The 21,437-nt window shown below is 33.1% G+C and overlaps 1 protein-coding gene across 3 annotated transcripts in view; it reads right to left on the bottom strand.

Annotated features, from left to right (window-relative positions):
• The window catches only part of LOC134681203 (zinc transporter ZIP12-like), a 64,527-nt gene extending 55,696 nt beyond the window's left edge, over positions 1 to 8,831 (bottom strand). For 2 of the 3 annotated variants that reach the window (XM_063540703.1, XM_063540705.1), the window contains exon 1: positions 8,625 to 8,831. The gene's annotated coding sequence lies outside the window, so the exon portion shown is untranslated. Of the gene's footprint in view, positions 1 to 2,603; positions 2,632 to 8,624 lie in introns of those variants that run through there. The other variant, XM_063540704.1, reaches the window with a different exon arrangement.
• Between the last annotated feature and the right edge of the window lie 12,606 nt (positions 8,832 to 21,437).

Below are 21,437 nucleotides of genomic sequence, written 5' to 3'. Positions count from 1 at the left end.
GGAAGTCGTAAATGATATAAATGTTTGTCAAATCAAAATATTGCACAGGTAAACCGCTAAGCATACCAAGGTATTAGCATCTGTCAAGTAAAGGATGCTTATATAAATCTGTTTACAAGTGTTTCTAAAGTTTCGATTTTTGGGACTTTTATTTTTTATTTTTATGTATATGAAAAAAAGAAGATGTGGTAAGATTGTCAATGAGACAACTCTCCACAAGAGACCAAATGGCACAGACATTAACAACCATAGGTCACCGTATGACCTTCAAAAATTAACAAAGCCCAGCTATGATACAGGCCCCAACGGATTTACATTTGTTTCTTTATTGACCGTGCAAGTGCTGTATAGCCAGTCAATGTCGTTAAAAACTTCCATTTGTTGTTATTTGCTTCTTACCCTGTGTAGACCACTTTTGTTTAGATGTCTACTGTTTTTTGTTTGGTTGCTACATCAATCAGACAACAATTAACATTGAATTTCTCTTATTATTCATATGATACGATGAATGACATCTCGTTCCTAACTTCCTTAATTATCAAATGATTTGTTTTCGCCTCCGGACAATCATAACAATTATGACCAAATGCATCATATTAGATAATCGATATCAATAAAAATGATGGATCCCTATAGTCACGTGTTTATTTTTTCTTTGCATCAGAGATCACATGTCAGTCTAAAAATGTAATTGGCCTTGGACATGATAATAATGAAGAAAATGGCTTAAACAAAATGTACAATGATCTACATTAATTTGTTCAACACTGAATATGGACACAAAATGTTCTGTTTTATTTTAAGTCAAGGTAGAGAACAGGATGACTTTTTTTACAAACATTTCCGTATCATTAAGATGTGTGATCCCGGCGAACTGCTATGACCTGAGGCTATGACAAAGTGCGTTCGTCTACCATGGGCGGATCCAGGGGGTCCAATTACTTAAGAGATAGGGGGGATCAAAATATTTGCCCCCATGCAAATGTATTGATCGTGAAAAAAAGGTTGTTCCATCATGGGAACCCTCGGAAATCGTCCTCACCTAGATCTGCCACTGACTACGATCTTAATTGACTTAGTTTGACAGCTTTGTAATACGGACGTATGATTTCCTCGACCAATAAACACTTGTCACATTGACGCAGCAAAAAAGTTTACCAATAAAGAAACGCAAGTCTTGAAGACTTCTTTGAATCAGCTAGCTGCTATATGCATTAACACGGGCGAAAACTGCGTCACTACGGTATATTATATAGGTTCAATGAAGATTTAAACACATAAATTACGTTGAAAAAATACCGAACATACTACATTTGATTACACAATTTGTTGTCAAAATGGATTCATTGGTGTCAACTATAATAACCAATCTAGCAATTCAATTAATAGATGTCATGTTTCAAAGTTCTTGTTCAAGTAAATTGAAACATTGTAAATCTGAGAAGCAGATTTAAACAGTTCTGACAAATCATTCAGTCAAATAAACTCATCATAGATACCAGGAATAAAATTTAATATTTACGCCAGACGCGCGTTTCGTCTACAAAAGACTCATCAGTGACGCTCGAATCAAAAATGTTATAAAAGGCAAAATAAAGTACGAAGTTGAAGAGCATTGAGGATAACAAATTCCTAAAAGTTTTGCCAAATACAGCTAAGTTAATCTATTCCTGAGGTGGAAAAGCATTAGTTTTCAACTGAATCAAATGGAGAAAAGTTCCATATGAGGTCATTACTTTGGAGTTGCTATTCTTATGCCGAAAAAAAGAGGACACTTTCTTGAGATCCTGTCACGTGTCTGTATGATTTTTGACAAGACTACGGCTGGTTTCTTTTTTATTGTAATAGGTATACTAAGGTTAGGTCAGACCCACCTTTAAAATATATTTGTCAAAATAGATGTGTTTAATATATTTTTAATATATTTTTATCTCAATGAAAGTATAAATCAAATGATGTCTACATCTTTAATATTCATATAGAGGAACTGGATAAGGGGTCTTCATATTTGAACACTTATAAATTCTTACGATCTATATTCTATATTCATTACTTTGCCCGTTATTCTTTCTCTCACAAGTTCCTTCTAAATTTACTATAGAACTTGTGTAATATTATGCTGAGTTCACACGTAATTCGAATTCGATTCGCATTAACTAATTCGAATTAGTTTAATTTGCATTCGAAACGTTTGACGTCCTTACATCAATTCTAATTCGAATTGCAATACGCGTCAAATTCGCTTTACTGTCCAAACGACATTAACTTTCAATTCATATTAACAAAAAAGTATTTTTAATGCGAATTGGATAATTCGAATTAGCCAATTCGAATTAAAAGAGAAGAGTGTGTGAACGCGATTAGCGAATTCGGAATGCAGGATGTCATTTCGCTATGCAATTTTACCGTTATTTAAGTTACATTAACGTCACTACCGTCCAATTAATAGAATATTACCTGGTGTGTTATTAACATATAGATGAAAAGTACATAAAATTGAATTACAATATATCTTATATTATCATCTCGCAATTCAACAAGTAGCCGGAAAAGCCGAGAGTTAACTCGAACAAAATAGAAAAAAGTTTTAGTATTTAATTTACCTTCGTTCTGGTAGAAATGCTTGTTATTCGTGCATCCACTGAATGAGAAATCTATGGCAAGCCATTTTGCTATTTTTCCAAAGAAAAACTGGTGCTGAGTCACTAAAGTCGAGCGCACCCTAGAAGGTGTACTTGAATTGGTTCATATTTATATTTGTTTTAACCAATATCTAAATTTAAAAACTTGCTTTAAGGAAATCATTGCTAGAACTGCTTGCAATAGTCCTCCATTTATCAAACACCGAATTGTCAAATATGAGGGTAAAAGGGGAAAGGCTGTGGATTTTCTACAAAAATCTTGGATTTATTTGCCACAAAATCCCATTTTGCTATTAAATGCAACGAAACAATAAACAATAAAGCTTTGCAGGAAGTTTCCCCTCGGTATATATACAAAATGACCTATCTCTAATATGCATTATCTTTGCTGTTTTGATGCTATTGCAGTTTGAAAATTTCGAAATTCGCATGGCTTCAGAAGGGGTCATAAACCTTAACGACATTGACACAGGCACTCGTCTCAGAAAAAAATAATCCTATATACCTTTATATAACAAAGGTTTATAGGATTATTTTTGTCTGATACGAGTGCCTGTGGACATTGACTACCGATGAGGGTCTTGCACGGTCGGATTTTCTTTGTGACGAGTTTATTTTTAACGACATTGACTACCGATGAAGGTCTTGCACGGTCGGATTTTCTTTGTGTATCGTTTCAAATTAATAAATATTACCCATTTACATTACTGCTATAGGGCACTGTGTGGTTTTGATATCCTATTTAGTTTGGATTATCTGGGTATTAGTTTGAAAAGAAAAAACACCCACGAAATGCTCTCAGCGCAGGGGCGTTTCCAGAATATTTGAAAGAGGGGGCGGAGAATTAAATCTTTCGCCGAAATTTTTTAGAACATTATTTTTAAGGAAACCAGGTCAAAAGGTCCAGGGAAGGAGATATGTGTTTCAGGTGTGGACTATTTGGACATTGGGCATCCGACTGCAAAAAAGACACCAAGACTAGATTTTGAGCTCCCATAGAAACTTCCTAAGTATTTCAGCGCTGCTCATACGGACATTTTACAAGTACAAGATGTTTATGATATAATATTGAGAATGGAAATGGGGAATGTGTCAAAGAGACAACAACCCGAACACAAAGCAGACAACAGCAGAAGGTCACCAACAGGTCTTCAATGCAGCGAGAAACTCCCGCACCCGGAGGCGCCCTTCAGCTGGCCCCATAACAAATATATATACTAGTTCAGTGATAATGAACGCCATACTAAACTCCAAATTGTACATAAGAAACTAAAAGTTAAAATAATACAAGACTAACAAAGGCCAGAGGCTCCTGACTTGGGACAGGGGCAAAAATGCGGCAGGGTTAAACATGTTTGTGAGATCTCAACCCTCCCCCTATACCTTTAGCCAATGCAGAAAGTAAACGCATAGCAATACGCACATTAAAATTCAGTCCAAGACAAATCCGAGTCTGAATCTTATTTTGAATATGAAAAGGGTTGTTCAGATATTTTTGTTAAAGACAGGCTAAAAAAAATTCTGTAAACTTTTGGAAAAGTATTAACGCTTCTAGTTTTATTGAATTAAAGAGCTTGTATCAGGCGGTTTAGTAAAACGTGTATCAATTATGCCACATGTTATTAACCCTTTAACTGTTTCAGTTAACGGTAGATATATTTTAGATTTTAGACACGTAAATAAGCGAGTGATTGTAAACAAAATCAAATTCGAAGATTGGAAAACTTTTATCACAATATGTTACTTTGAATTGTTACGGATATGTCTTTGATTTGGAGTCGGGATATTATCCCTTAAACATTTTTGAACAACATCAAACGTATTTAGGGTTTTCGTGGAAAAGAGAATTTTATGTTTTTACTATGTTGCCATTTGGTTTAATTTCCAGCGGGTATATATATACCATATTTACTAAAACTGTGAGACAATTGGTAAAGCACTGGCGTAAATCTAGCATAAAGGTAGCTGTTTATTTAGATGATGGTTTTGGGGTCGAAGTTAGTTATGAACTATGTGAAAATCACGCCCGAAGAATCAAAGCAGACTTGATTGCTTCTGGTTTTGTGCCAAACAAAGACAAGGGTGTATGGTTACCGTCACAGCACGTTGAGTGGTTAGGTTTTTCATGGAATTTAATTTCTTGCAAATTGCTAATTCCCCAAAGAAAAATAGATCAAATCTTGAATTTGGTAGCTGTTATACTAAATTCTAGTTACAGGGTAAAGGTACGACAGTTGGCCAAAATATGTGGTAAGTTAATTGCTTTAACACCAGCAGTAGGTAATGTTACCCAGATCATGACAAGAAATATTTTTTCGGTCATTAATATAAGAGACTATTGGGATCAATATGTAAATATCGGCAAGTATCCTGATTGTATCAATGAGCTAATTTTCTGGAGAGATAATTTGCCTTTATTAAAGGCGGTTGATCTGGTAAAGAACATTTCAAATTTTCATGTTTTTACAGACGCTAGCGATACAGGCGGTGCTGGTTTCATACAAAATTCAACAAAAAATTTGCACAAAATGTGGTTAGAAACTGAGCGAGTTAAGAGTTCTGCTTGGCGAGAAGTAAAAGCAATTCACGAATCAGTTATGTGTCACAGCCTTTTCAAAACTCGTACAAAACAGTATCGTGACTTTTCACACAGATAACAAGAATGATGTTATCATCATAAATAAAGGTAGCATAGTACAAGAGTTACAACAGCTGTCCTTAGAAATTTATAGGTGTTGTTTACTTGAAAACAGTACATTACACATTATCTGGTTACCCAGAAAAGAGAACGAGCATGCGGATTATAGATATTGATGACTGGTTTTTTTTTTTCCAGAGTACTTTCAGTTTTTAGACGACCTCTGGGGTTCTCATACCTTCAATAGGTTTGCCAATATGGACAATAAGAAAGTAGATAAATTTATTTCGTTGTACTGGAACCCTGGTTCCTCAGCAGTAGACGCTTTCTCGTGCCACTGAGCACAAGAAAACAATATTTTAGCACGTACCACCTGTGTCTTTAGTTTGTAAGTGCATAAACCACTTGGTTAGATGCAAAGCAGAGGAAACACTGATAGTTCCGAGTTGGCCGTCATCTCCTTACTGGTCATTAATTTTTTATGAAAATGCAGAGTACAGATCTTACGTGTTAGACGCGCTTGAATTTAACGATGTAGACAGAATTTTAGTTTCCGGAAACAATTTAAGTTCTATTTTTGCGAACGGAAAATTCAAGGGTAGAATTTTATCTGTTATTTTGAAAGCTACTGATTGATATTTGTGATAACTTTTTATCATTTTTTGCAGATTTACTCACTGGAGGTTTTCTATTCAGAGATGTTGGCTTACAGAAGCTGATTGGTATATATAGTGTGTCACTTGACGATAATTTTGGGGCCACTTGGCCTGTAGATACCACTTGGTATAGGTATGGTCACTGGACCGGTTTTTTTCTGTTTGTTATATCCTGAGCAGTTACGCGTATTTCAAGGTAAATGTTTATTTAATTTATAATTATTTTACAGAAAATATTTTCAACAGGATTTTGCAAAAATGACACACAAGTAAAGCACACAGAACTTAAGATTTTGTTCAGAAAAAAGAATTCAGTTATTGACTCTAAAGCCAGCAATACAACTGTTAAATATGCATACAGTTTTAAGCGTTTTGTAGTGTGGTCTGAAAATTATACAGAAATCAAGTCTGTCTGAATCCTGTCTATGTAATTTATGTCAGTTTATATCTTAAATATCAAATGCAAATTTCTAAACACTACAGATCTATAGAAGCTGCATGTTACGCTATAAAGTGGGCTCACAGTTTAGCTGGGTTTGAAGACACATGAGTCTCGGATATAGTTAAATGTATTGTTGAGGCATCTAAAAGAAAGCTTAATAGGCCTATTAAGAAAAATCAGTCTTTTAAAACAAATTTGCGGTACAAATAGTTCGTTACAAAATCTTAGATTAGCTATGTTTTTTTCTGGCTTATTTAGCCTAGGATTTGTAAGGTACATTGAATTATGCCAGATCAATCTGCCAGATTAGAGCTAAGAACATTACATTCGGAGACAATCATATTGATATCTATATTGAAAGTAGCAAAACCGATTTTTATAGAAAAGGAAAAACCGTTTTGATAGCTAAACTTGATCAAGCACACTGTCCTGTCCAGAGCTTTATCGTATTGTAAAAGTACAAACTGAGAAAAAAGAATATACAACTATACAAATAATGTATCTTATACTAGGACTAGAGAGATTGTAAAAGGGGCTCTATCGGAAATAGTTTTGAACGCAAGAATGTTTGGTACACATAGTTTTAGGGCAGGCGGTTGCTCAGCCGCTAGTTACTCTGGTGTCTCGGACAGATTATTAAAGATTCACGGAAGGTGGAAATCTGATATTGCGAAAGACATGCAGTTACATAAGCGACAATTTAAAAAAAAACGTTTATTAGTTTCAAAATCTTTAGGTTTATGACCCTTATTACTGCAATTTCTTTCTTCGTGCAATCGAGAATGGTCATCGTGTCTGACAAGTTCTAAAACTAGTGTTTTAGTTATTTCTATTATGAATGAGATAAGAAACAGATTGGGCTGACGGTATATAGTAATTTTATAGTCTAGTATATAAATAATTTATGTTCGTGTTGAACGAAGAGAATTTATAAAATAAATAGACCTATAATTCACCTATAGTTAAAAGTTCTTAACTTACATATTGTGAAAAGTGACATTCAATTTGTTTAAAGATCTATCTCAAAACACCATTAAGCCTTTTTTTTTACATTAATTGTTAATTTTTTTATATATTTTAGGCGGAATAAATCTCATAACTTTAACGTAATCATTTTTATCAATATATCATAAAAATAAACGCAGTGGTTAGCTGTATGTCTTACAATCCTACCACCATAATAAATAAAACAGTCATTAATTAACATTAATCAGAAAACATTAATAAGTAAAAAATGTCACATGACGCATTACCTGTTTAGTGTTCGTAGCGGTCACATCGTGAATCATGAATACAAATTATGTAAATATCAACTTTATCGAAAATACTGATACACATGAACTCCAACAGTATAAAAATAATTTTGGAAATATAATATATAACCTTCCTTTTTTTAACGTTTTCTTAGTTACCACATTTTAAAACCTGACATAAATATAACACTGTAATACAGTCCAAGTTTGATAATAAAATTAAATGATTTAAAGAAAAGTCAAACAGGTCGACTAAATGAACCGTATTTACATATTTCCGGTTGAAAAAAATAAGCATATATCTATACACGATGCTGCTGTAAACGTCAGGGTTAAATGGACAACCCTGCTGAACGGAATCGATGGGTTATAAACAGAATAACAAAGGTGACTGAAATACAGTGAAATACAAAACAAACTTTCAACTATTAGAAAAACAAGGAGGCCTTAGGTGGTAAACGTACAGAGATCAATGAAAACTAAAGAAGGGGGCACCTTTTCACTGATACACACTCACATAAATAACTAGAGGATCTTACATAAATTACGACCACCTGCACAAAACAAGCGTGTAGATTAGTGGAACACAAGTTCTTAAGAAAATCAAACTTTTTTTAAATTGTGGAAATAAATAAAAATAATGTGTACAAGAACGTGTATTCACACGTAATTAAATGTTTCTCAACTTATCTAAATGCAGAATGAAAGATATTAAAACAGTGTGTCTCAAATCCTACTGTGCTGTACAATAACGAAAAGTGGACAAGTCTGATAAATATACATTGGATATGAAAATGTTCAACAATTGATAAACGGGCTCTATCGATGTTTTTCATTTATCTAGGTGTGTATTGGCCGTCAGGCAGTCGTGTTAGTAAACTTATTTGAAAAAAAAACCCAATTAATTTTAAGAACTATTCTGTGTATTTCTGCCATATTCGGTTTAAAACGTAACCACACGTTTGTAATAATAAATAAGAAAACCGTACTTACAAAGAAGCGCAACAAATTATCCTATAACATTTCTAAACTAGTTCATAATCTAGTAATGAAATAACCATTTGCGTCGATGCGCATGAGTACACAATATCCGTACTACAAAGAAGGCGTTCCACACTAATGATACAAATGAATTAACATGTCACTACTTAAATAAAATATCATATAAACAACAACTTGGTGTAAAAACAAATAAACAACTACACGATTTAACCTGGGAAAACCCACTACTTATTATTTTATTTAACATTTTTACCTGTTATGTCTGTTTGTTTTGTTCACGCATTGTTGTCAATATAATAGAATTTGATGCAACTGTCATACAAGTGAGAAGTTTAGCTGGCTTTTTAAAAACAGGTACAATCCACCATTTTCTACACATTAAGAAAATGCCTGTACCAAGTCAGGAATATGACAGTTGTTATCCATTCGTTTGATGCGTTTGAACTTTTGATTTTGCCATTTCATTAGGGACTTTCTGTTCTGAATTTTAAGTAAACATTTTTTTGGACTTGTCTGATTGTATTGGTGTAAAAGACATATTGTTGGTTTCCTGTTTCATCGGGGTTTATTTTGCATCTGTATAGCTTGCAGTCTTTAGGTGTAATACCACCAAATCATGGTACGTCACATCCGGTTGTATAGGTCTAAACAAATATTCCCTTGAATTTGACAGTTGTCGAAAAATAACCCTGCATTTCAATGCACTTAAATTTTTCTGAGTCATAAACATGTTTGTTGGGTGTCTGAAAGCATCATCCCTTTTTGATTTGGTCTTATAAAATATTTTGGAAAGTTAAAGTTACATAGTTTCCAAAGCAGGTAACCAGTAAATAACAGTGTAAAAATTGGGTTGTTTACTTCCGGTGATGGTTACTTTCTTATATGCAATGAAATGTAGTGTGAAATTTTCACTGTAGCACTGGAAAGGATTAAACTTTATAAATTCAAAGTATTTCTTTGGTTGAAATAAAGGTAAATACTGTACATTTTTTTTTAAAGTGCCAATTTAACAAAGACTAATAGGGGAAAATCAATGGTGGTATTACACCTTTAAATAGCATAGAGAAATTAGCCATTGAAATCAATAATTAATCCGACTGCTAACTTAGGGTTACAAGCTTCAATACGGAGTCTTGGCTCACACCAAACCGCAAGCTAAAAATGTCCCCGAAAATGACCAAGAGTAAAACCATTAAAACAGGAAAATTAACGGTATAATCTATATAAAAAATACGAGAAATACTTTTGAATGAAATTGAGAATTGAAATAGGGAATGTGTCAAAGAGACAACAAAATCCGATCAAAGAGCAAATAACAACCGAAGGCCACCGATGAGTACTCAATGCAGCGATAAATTCCCGCACTCGGAGGCACCGAAACAAAAATGTATACTAGTTCAGTGATAATGGACGTCATACTAAACTCCGAACCACATCACCAAACCACAACCACTGAACATAACCACAATTATTTGTAAAAAGTAAAATCACAAAAATACTGAACTCAGAGGAAAATCAATTTGGAAAGTCCATAATCACATGGCAAAATCAAAAAACAAAACGCATCAAAAAAGAATGGACAAGAACTGTCATATTCCTGACTTGGTACAGGCATTTTCAAATGTAGAAAATGGTGGATTAAACCTGGTTCTATAGCGCTAACCCTCTCACTTTAATAACAGTCTCATCAAATTCCGTTACATTTACATGATGCGTTAAATAAACAGTCACAATCAATAAAATAGTCAAAATATGGGAACATCAGTCATCATCGTATAACAATTTAACAGGACACAACAACATCTACTATCTACGAACACATGGATTGATTTGAGTGTCTGACGTCAGAAAAATTATATACGTCACATAAATTTGTCGTTCAATGTGCATACAATAGTTATCAAAAGTACCTGGATTATAAACAATTTTAAATTTTACATAGGCAATGAGCGCAGACAGGGTTAAAAAATCAAAAGTATGTAAGAATAAATTACAGAAATCGAACTAGTCCAAAAGTTATACATAGAATTTATGAGAATCCAAAACTTTTAAAAGGAACAATTTAACAGGACACAAAAACCTATCCACGAACACATGGATCTACTTGAGTGTCCGACGTCAGAAAAATTATATACGTCACATAAATTTGTCGTTCAATGTGCATACAAACAATTTTAAAATTTACATAGGCAATGTACGCATACAGGGTTAAAAAATCAAAAGTATGTAAGAATAAATTACAGAAATAGACCGAGATTCAAACTAGTCCAAAAATTATACATAGAATATATGAGAATCCAAAACTTTTTAAAGGGAACAATTTAACAGGACACAATAACATCTACTGTCTAAGAACACATGGATTGATTTGAGTGTCTGACGTTAGAAAAATTATATACGTCACATAAATTTGTTGTTCAATGTGCATACAAACAATTAAAAAAAAAAATTCATAGGCAATGTACGCATACAGAGTTAAAAAATCAAAAGTATGTAAGAATAAATTACAGAAATAGACCGAGATTCAAACTAGTTCAAAAGTTATACATAGAATTTATGAGAATCCAAAAATTGTCATGGAGACGTCAAACAATAAACTACGGTAATTGATTATGGACAAACAAAGAGTACCATAATACAATCAATCTTCTGATCGCCCCTAACTCTTAACAGATTTTGAATAAATTAAACTGCGAATACCGCAAATAACCCGGATATAAATTTCATCAAATGCCATAAAAATGACCGGCACTATCAAAATTAATGCTTCAGAAGGCTTCCTTCAATATTAAAAGTAATAACTCTCTTTAAAAATCTTATTAATTTAGATGACAATGACTGCCTGAGAGGGGCCCCGCTCCTGTAATGCTATAGTGATTCCCTAAATAATCAAACAAATTTGTACAACAAAAAAGGGGGGGGGGGCGATCCCTGCGCTTGCTAAATCCGTCTCTGTGTTTAATTTTATATAATTGTTGATCGCTAAGGTTTATATAATGAAATAAGTGCTACGTTTGGTGGTGGGGGTGATGGTGGTGGTGGTTTTAGAGGGGGGGGAGGTAATTGAGCCGTTGGTTGATGGGTAGGAGATAATAAAAATTAGAAATTAAATACTGTTGAAATTTTCTAAAAGATAACAGTTCATCATTAGCATCCGTAAGAATTTATTATTTTAGCAATAATATTTGATCCTCGATGCTTTTCAACTACGTACTTGTTTGGTTTTTTTTTTTTAATTCGAGTGTCACTGATGAGTCTTTTCGTAGAATAAACTCGTGTCTGTCGTACACACTTTGAAGCTTGGTATCTATGATCAGTTGATTCCCTATATGTATTCGTTTCCTACAATACTTATTAAAAAAAATATTAATAAAAAAAACCAAAAAAAAATAACAAGTTGCTTTCTTTAAAGAATAAAGCAATACGTGAACATGAGACCGCTGACTGATAACCAAAAGATTGTTGCTAAATTTTTGTTTGTTTTTGAATTGAAAGTATATATCTAGTGTTAACATTCTTGCACAAGTCAGTTGAATGCAATGTTGAATAGTTACTTACCACGCAAATATTTTTCTCATTCCTGACCGTTTAAATTCTTAATACTTCTTTGGGTAGGCATCCCTGCTCATTGGTGCTCATACGTTACATATTTAATGACTGATCAAACCTGTGAAAAGTAAAATCACACAAATACTGAACTTAGAGGAAAATCAATTCGAAAAATCCATAATCACATGGCAATATCAAATAACAAAACGCATCAAAACCGAATGGACAAGAACTGTCATATTCCTGACTTGGTACAGGCATTTTCAAATGTAGAAAATGGTGGATTAAACCTGGTTCTATAGCGCTAACCCTCTCACTTCAATAGTAGTCTCATCAAATTCCGTTATCTTTACATTGATGCGTTAAATAAACAACCGCAATAAATAAAATAGTCAAACTATGGGTACATCAGTCATCTTCGTATTACAATTTTAAAAGGAACATTTTAACAGAAAAAAAACATCTACTATCTACGAACACATTGATTGATTTGAGTGTCTGACGTCAGAAAATTATTATACGTCACATAAATTTGTCGTTCAATGTGCATAAAAACAATTTTAAAATTTACATAGGTAAAGTTAGAATACAGGGTAAAAAAATTAAAAGTATGTAAGAATAAATATCAGAAATAGACCCGAGATTTAAACTAGTCCAAAAGTTATATATAGAATTTATAAGTAATTCCACTACGCGATTGAATGATTTTGACGTTTGTGGTTCAACGTATATATTAGTTTATAATAGAAATTTATCATAATGACATATTATGAAACAATATCATACTGACGGGATCTTTTAAAGTACAGAGTCACGTAAAAGAACAAAAGAAATACAAAAAGTCGCATTTACAAAACAAACCACCAACAAATGAGGCCAATACAAACACATTGACGAGATGTATAAGTACCGAGCCACGTCAAACGGATATTACATAAAACCATTCTACCGAGTAAAAGTAATATTAATAATAGAACAAAGACAAACGAAAGAACAATAAAACACGTTGTTAAGATGATAAACAACATCAGTACGCAGAATCTATACATCAAACCCATCGTGTATTATTTGAGAAGTTGATACGGAATATTTATCAACAAGGTCTTGGTACCTTCCGATGAACTTTTTTTAGAAAAAGGACGAGACGTTCTTTGACATACCCCTGGTTCATCAACTTTTTACTCAGACACTGATGACGTTTAACAAAGTCTGAGTAGGAGCTTCAAGCTCTTGAATATCGAATAAGTTGGGAAATATATATCCCATATGCAGGTGAAGTTGGTATATTGCTACTAAGTTGGGGGAAATTTATAATTTCAAAATTAAAATCGTCTCGTTTGTCATAGATTCTGGTACTGGGTGACTGTGTAAGTCAAATTTGAGATATAAGTCTAAAAATGAGGCGGAGGAAGGCGTGTGTGTTGTTTCTTTAATCTCATGTCTGGGGGATAAATTAATGGAACCCAATCAGAAAAGTTCAGATTGTTTATGGAAAGAACATCATCAATATATCTGAAAGTGAAATTAAATAATCTGGCTTCTTTGATCCTTTTGTTTTTGACAAGTGTCTGGAGGAACTCCGATTCATATGAAAATAAGAAAAGGTCGGCAAGAAAAGACGCACAGTTTGTTCCCATAGGAATACCGACAACTTGTTGGAAAAGTCTACCTCCAAACTCAACAAATATGTTGTCGATAAGAAACTCCAGCATACTGACCACTTGTTCTTCTGTGTAGCATGTTTTACCTTTTTGTTTGTCACTATTAACGAAATATGCCTTATGAAACCCCAAATTAATAAATTTATAGCGTATGCTACCATTTTTATGTTGAAAGGCATTGTGGATTATTTCTTTTAGGCGATTTTTCAATTTCTAATGGGGAATGGTGGTATACAGGGTTGAAAAATCAAAAGTTTTGATGGAACTAGTTTCAGAAAAAGACCCGAGATTTAAAATTGTCTAAAAGTTCTTTAGAATTTTTAAGAATCAACATATGGTTAATACCACTACGCGAGTAAACAGTTTCACAGTATTTCTGAAGACCCTCCGAGACATAATGCACGTATACATTAAAATTTTGATTATATTTTATAATTATAAGGAATGGCTATGATGGTCCGATACCACAATTTATTCGTAGTGCATTTCTTTTAGAACATAAATGAAAAATTAAAAAAATCCCACTTGCGCTTTCTCAATGAAATTTTTACAGTGTGTTGTACTACTTTTGGGACAAATTATATCAAAATTATAGAAAACCTCATCGCCTTTAACTCAAAATATGGACAATTTTGTGTTTAGGGTGTCTTGAAATCTTTTGACAGCTTCCGAAGTGCTTATATGTAACCTTTTTCAGCTGGACCAAATCACTACTTTCCTGTAAAATTCTGGACCCAAATTTTTTACAGTGTAATTTCACCCCCTTCTTACAATTTGAGGCATTAAACATGGAGAAATAAATTTGGAAGGGGTATAAAAATTAGTGGCAAGTAACCCACTGTTAACACTAGGGACTATATTCGTGAAAATCAAGGGACGACAATTGTGGTCTCGGACCTGATGATGGTAATCGTTGAGAAATAATCAGTTTATTCTGGGACATTGTTTATCAATAAACTATTCCCCGGTTGTTTTTAAATACTACACATACAACGCGTAGAGGGGCCATCTCAAAGCATGAATTATACGATTACGTAATCATTATACTGGGTATTTAATAAACACTCACATTATTAAAAATATCTATATATTTGTCAAAAGGCAAATAGGTTATAACATAAAAATGTTTTTTTAGAATGCAACCAAGTATTTTATTGTTTTACTTTCAAATCTACAAATTAAGTTTACCAGATTGTTGAAATGTATACAATGCCACGTGGGGACCGTATCAAAGACATAAATAACTACCTGTTGAAATGATGGGAAATTTTAGAGACGTTCCGAGAATCGTGATTCCGAGGGATATTGAGTGGCTCATAGACACTACCAAAACATCGCAAATATAATAGCTGAGGGGTTCAATGATTCTTTAAAATGATTATTACCTTTTTGTTTGTCACTATTAACGAAATATGCCTTATGAAACCCCAAATTAATAAATTTATAGCGTATGCTACCATTTTTATGTTGAAAGGCATTGTGGATTATTTCTTTTAGGCGATTTTTGTCAAAAGGCAAATAGGTTATAACATAAAAATGTTTTTTTAGAATGCAACCAAGTATTTTATTGTTTTACTTTCAAATCTACAAATTAAGTTTACCAGATTGTTGAAATGTATACAATGCCACGTGGGGACCGTATCAAAGACATAAATAACTACCTGTTGAAATGATGGGAAATTTTAGAGACGTTCCGAGAATCGTGATTCCGAGGGATATTGAGTGGCTCATAGACACTACCAAAACATCGCAAATATAATAGCTGAGGGGTTCAATGATTCTTTAAAATGATTATTTCACCATGCGTTGTTTGTTGTTTAATATAGTAAAAAATATGTATCGCCGTCCTATTGACCAAGCTACAAAAGTGAACGAGGAATCCATGATTTCAATCATATCCAGAAATCAAAGCCACTTTTTCTACATTAGAAAATGCCTGTACCAAGTCAGGAATATGACAGTTCTTGTCCATTCGTTTTTTATGCGTTTTGTTATTAGAAAGTTATTAGAAGTTCAGTATTTTTGAGATTTTACTTTTTGCTTATTTGAATATTATACTAAAAAAATCAGATACGGGTCACGGAAATTATTTAAAAATTATATGGAATTTTTAAAAAAATGTCTGATTTAGTTTTAATTTAAGTGATATACAGGTTGCCGGGGCAAAAAATAAGTATACACAACAATATACACCATTGAAACGAAACATAATGACTGATGTTGCAAAAATCAAGGTTCCTTAGCTATTTTAAAAATCGAAGCGAGAGGCTTTTAACATTGCAGTGTGAAATACAGACTGAAACGTCAAATTTGCAAACTTCGTGTTAAAAATTGGCTTACGGGGTCATTAGAAAAATAGGTGCCGGGTGAAATTTTAAACTTGAATGTCCAAAGAATAAGCAAGTCCAAACCTTGTATGTGTGGTCGGTGAACACTAGGTTACACGTAAAGTTAAAATGTCACTAATTCACGAAGAATTAACTCATGAAAACATGAAAAATTACTAAATTCGCGTTCTTTGTTTTGATTTTGACGGCCCGACAACTATAAACGAAATATCAAAGTGATTGTAAATAAGGACACTGTGACGGGCAACTTATGATATCCGTGTTTGAAAGATTTTGGTGATATCAAGCCAGTCCAGTTCAAACTATTATCACGTGGTACAATTCTCATTTAAATATTATGAATATTAATTAGCAAAAGCACTACTAATTTCTGGCTATGTAAAAGTCCTAACAACAAATAGTTGTGACATGACATATACATGTAGTGTTTTGTACTGAATTTGTCTTTGTGTTTCCGCACAGAAAAATGCCAATTAAGGTGGTATGGGTGTCTTCCTCCATTTTGGATTGTAAAAATCAGAGAACCATTGGTCCAGATTTTCTTTCGAGTTAGAAAATTTTGAGGCAGGAATTCAGATATTTAATGTGATTTTTCATTTAAAAGAACCAATTTATAAGAATATAACTTATCAATATTAATATTTTTGCAAATGTTGATTATTTTTGGTTGTTTAAAAAAAAAAAAAATTGATATTTTAAGGGGAGGTCACTCTAAAACAGTGCATTTTCTGAAGGATTCTACATGGAATTTTTCTATTTTGTATTTTAGCCAGAAAAAACGTGCGGTGACCCTATTTTTTCTTTTGATATTTTCAAAGCATTGTCTGAAAGCTATCTGTTCCTTAAGTATTTAACAATTCTATCATTTTGTTTAGTTTCTAATCACAAAATGGTTTTTTTTCCTGTATAATCCATACAAAATGTGTCATTTTGTCACTTCCTGCAGCTTGAGAAAACGCGCGGTGACCTATCATTTTTATTATATTTTTCAACATGTATCAATAGATACTACATTTTGGCAAAGTATGAACAAATTCTTTCCTTTTTAATTTAGACTCCCATAATGACGCCTCTTGACGCCACCCCCCTTACTCCATAATGACGCCTTTTGACGCCTGTGTAGTACCTCAGTTGAAACAATTTGACTACAAAGTGTCTGCAGTTGACTTAATAAAGTTTGTATCCAATATGAAAAGGAATATCATAGGAATATCTGACTTAAATTTATTTTGATGAAATAGTTGTTTTTCACAATGCCTTTATACTTCAAAGCATAAGTTCAGCATTTTATCCAAAAAGTCCTATGCGAATCAAGTATGCAAAAAAAAAAAATCAATGGAGGAAAGGGTTAAACGCTTTCAAACATGCTCAGTCAACGATGATTCTATGATTCTACATTTACTCAAATGTACCATCTAGTATAATATAAAATTAAGAGGTGTGGAGTGCTCGACAATGAGACAAGACTTTAGTACTCACCAAAGTTCAAATAAAGTGGGTGGGGGCAATTGTTATAGGCAACCTCAAGGCCTTCAACAATGACAACACTATTTCCTTATAGTCGGCTGTATATAGTCCGACATGGAAAATGGAAACAAATGTAAACGAAATAACCAACGGCCTAATATATAACAAAACATTTTACGAAAAACAAATAAAGTGACAGACATGAACCAATGAAAACCACTGAAGTTTAAATGGGTGACTACATCATTACGTCTTGGAATGCCTGGTGCCATAACTTCCCTGTAAACAGCAACTCTCTATCAAAAGAAATAATGCTAGGAAACGCATGCTCAGAATATCACGACCACGTGACGCAATGTAAGATATTGCTACCATTTATTGTAACAGAAAAAATACTTTAATTGGAAACACGCACTATTAATGTTTTCCTTGTTGGGTAAACGCAAAGTATAACACACATATATAAATGCTGTGAGATTCCAATCCAATATGATTTTATAATTTAAATAGGATACCAGATTTTACTGTGGAATATGTCTGCATTATATATTCAACACGAATATGATGTCATTCAAGCTGTGGTACAAGAGACAATACAAGTATATAGTTATATGATACTGAAGTTTTTCTTTCTTTTTGGTGGTCTTATAGATGTGCATTCTTTGTAATATTTGTGTATCATTTCGTTTTGTCAAAAGCAGGACATTTACAGTAAGCGGAGGAAGGAACCCGCGAATGCAGTTCAAGTAATCCCTAGCATATGGATATTACGCTTGTTGCGACGTCAAATAATGTTAACGGACAAACTTGCAAGACATTTTCATTAATTCGTATCTTTTATAGATAACCTATAATCTTGAAACAATTTGGTGAACCAATAACATCTTTTTAAGTACTTTTTATTAGTATAGTTTTCAAAGACGAAAAATAGTCTTCAAGAAATTCACTCTCTGTTTTTCGGCCGGCCCGTATAAGTTTTATGAAGGCATGAACGTTTAACTCGGACATTTCCGCAAGAGATTGCAAACCTATTGTTTTAAATTAAATATGTAGCTAAATTTGTTTGATAATTTGTGTTTAAGAAACTTACACTTAGTACAAAACAATCGTGCAAAAATTTACTAAATTATCTGTCAATTTTTTTTTTTAACTAAAATATTTCAAATTTCTAGACTAAATTTCCACTGGGACATTCCATTTCATCATATTCTTTTCAAAATATCTATGCAAATTTTAAATGGAGACAGCCATGTAAACCAGTACTGAAATATATCACGTCGTAGAACGTTTGTGCAAAATTTCGAAGAGTTGTGTGAACATTTTGCGAATTGTTCGAGTTTTATGTTTCGAGTTTGTTACATCGGACAACGGTAAGTAAACTTTTTTTCTGATAATCTGTGTCTTCCGATGCCTGTGAATAAACTTACACTTAGTACAAAACAATCGTGCAAAAATTTACTAAATTATCTGTCAATTTTTTTTTTTAACTAAAATATTTCAAATTTCTAGACTAAATTTCCACTGGGACATTCCATTTCATCATATTCTTTTCAAAATATCTATGCAAATTTTAAATGGAGACAGCCATGTAAACCAGTACTGAAATATATCACGTCGTAGAACGTTTGTGTAAAATTTCGAAGAGTTGTGTGAACATTTTGCGAATTGTTCGAGTTTTATGTTTCGAGTTTGTTACATCGGACAACGGTAAGTAAACTTTTTTTCTGATAATCTGTGTCTTCCGATGCCTGTGAATATTATTTTTTTTATTCTTTCTCTATCATAATGTGAAAATTCAAGAAGCAATCTTTATTTTCATATATTATTTGACATATTTGTTTCAGCATATCTAAGAAAAAATTCCCGTCAAATAATTACTTAACGCTATTTTTCATGGTAGTAGCAATACCTAACGTTGCGTCCTGGAATGTTGCTATATTAAAAATGGAAAGTTCACAAATGGGAAACAGAAATCTTGTTTTTGCTTCTAACTATTTTAATCTGTGCGTCACTGATGAGTCTTATGTAGATGAAATGTGCATCTGGTGTATCAAATTATTAGCCTGGTACCTTTGATTGATAACTAACTCGATATGAAAACTGACTAAATTACCATATTCGTACCTATAATGGTTTACTTTTATAAATTGTTATTTGGATGGAGAGTTGTCTCGTTGGCACTCACACCACATCTTCCTATATCTCTATGTATATTAACCTACACGCACATTTTAAGGGCATACGATACAGTTTTGATCCTGTATTTACAAGGTCGTGAAAATTTGCATACAGGCTATTTTTTACCTGATTAAATCAAATATGTAATGAAAAATATACCTTCATGTGCTACTTTTTGAGTAAAATGAGGTCGAAATTTTGTATATTTGCTCAAAATTCAGATTTGTGGCCGTAATTTCTTTTTTTTTGAGGAAAATAGGTCATTTTTTGCTGCATGGTTATCAAAATAAAAAAAAATCCTCTATTTAGGCAGCAACCATTTGTTTTTCTGGGGGGGGGGGGGGGGGGGGGCTATGGTTTTTTTTGGAAAAAAAAGTTTGTTTCCAGTTTTTGGAGAAAAAATAATTTGTTTTTGATTCTGAGAAAAAAAAAATTGTTTATTTCACCCTCAGCTGCCACTATATGTAATGCTAACATTGAAAAAAAAAATTGTTTTCGACTTGTCGCGAAAAAATTTGTCCAGAAAAAAAACCAAAACCATGTTTTCAAAAATAGGGGTCCATGAACTCGTTTTCAAATTAAATCAGTTTGAATGATAAAAAGCAGTCGAAAAATGCATCTTTTCCCGATATGTCACAGTTTGACGTCGCGAAAATAACATTTTACGTTAGCAACGTCATTACCTCCCCTGTAACTGTATCGTATGCCCTTATCATTGAGTTGGGGTTTCTCGCATACAAAGTATACATTTCAACGTTATAATGATTAAAAAATCAACGTACGAAATATAATATAGAACTTGGACGCAATACCGAAACTGTTTTGCCCATGTTTTGAATGTGTACAGTAAGAACAATGCAATTTCAAGAAATTTAGTAGTTTGGATATCGAATTTCTAGACTACTAGTAAATGTGGCTGTATTTTGCATACTACCGGACAATATTCTTAACAGTCAGGAATAATATACCGAATATTTGATGGGAAAGACTTGAGTGAATGCTTAATAACAGCAGATAAGAGCTCATGCCACCAATAGGCTTCGCTTCGTTTCGCCAGGGGTTGGCTGTATCCTAAACATAAATGAATGCCAGTTCAGTGAAAGTCCTTTATGAAATATGTGCAGATGATATACGAGAGAGACAAACAAATCTTTGGGAATAAAGTGAAGAATGGGATTGTATTTAAACTGCAGTGGCAGATCCAGCCATTTTAAAAAGGGGGGGGGTCTAATTATATGCTCCCAAACAACTGCATTGATCGTCCAAAAAAGGGGGGTTCCAACCCCCGGACCCCCCCCCCCCCCTGGATCCGCCAATGGACTGAGTTAATTCCCACAACCACAACCACAACCACATTTGTATGTGTAATCCGTAATTTGGAATCACTTCGCAGATGCTGTAAGTTATATCTAGTCTAAATGGTGTTTGTTATTCGATTTTTTTTTACAACTCTTATATATTCGGGAACGATTTTGAACTTAAGATATTTTATAGACACCTGAATATTTCTACGTTTACTTACTATATGTTGCCCTCTGGTTCGCCTTTAATTTTTACCGAAATATACCAAACGCTTTAATAATCACAGAGGAATAGAAATT

This window comes from Mytilus trossulus, chromosome 8 (genome assembly GCF_036588685.1).
Source record: "Mytilus trossulus isolate FHL-02 chromosome 8, PNRI_Mtr1.1.1.hap1, whole genome shotgun sequence".
In the NCBI taxonomy this organism is placed as follows: domain Eukaryota; kingdom Metazoa; phylum Mollusca; class Bivalvia; order Mytilida; family Mytilidae; genus Mytilus; species Mytilus trossulus.
The sequence above is the reverse complement of the archived record's forward strand: the minus strand, read 5'-3'. Positions and strand labels throughout refer to the sequence as shown.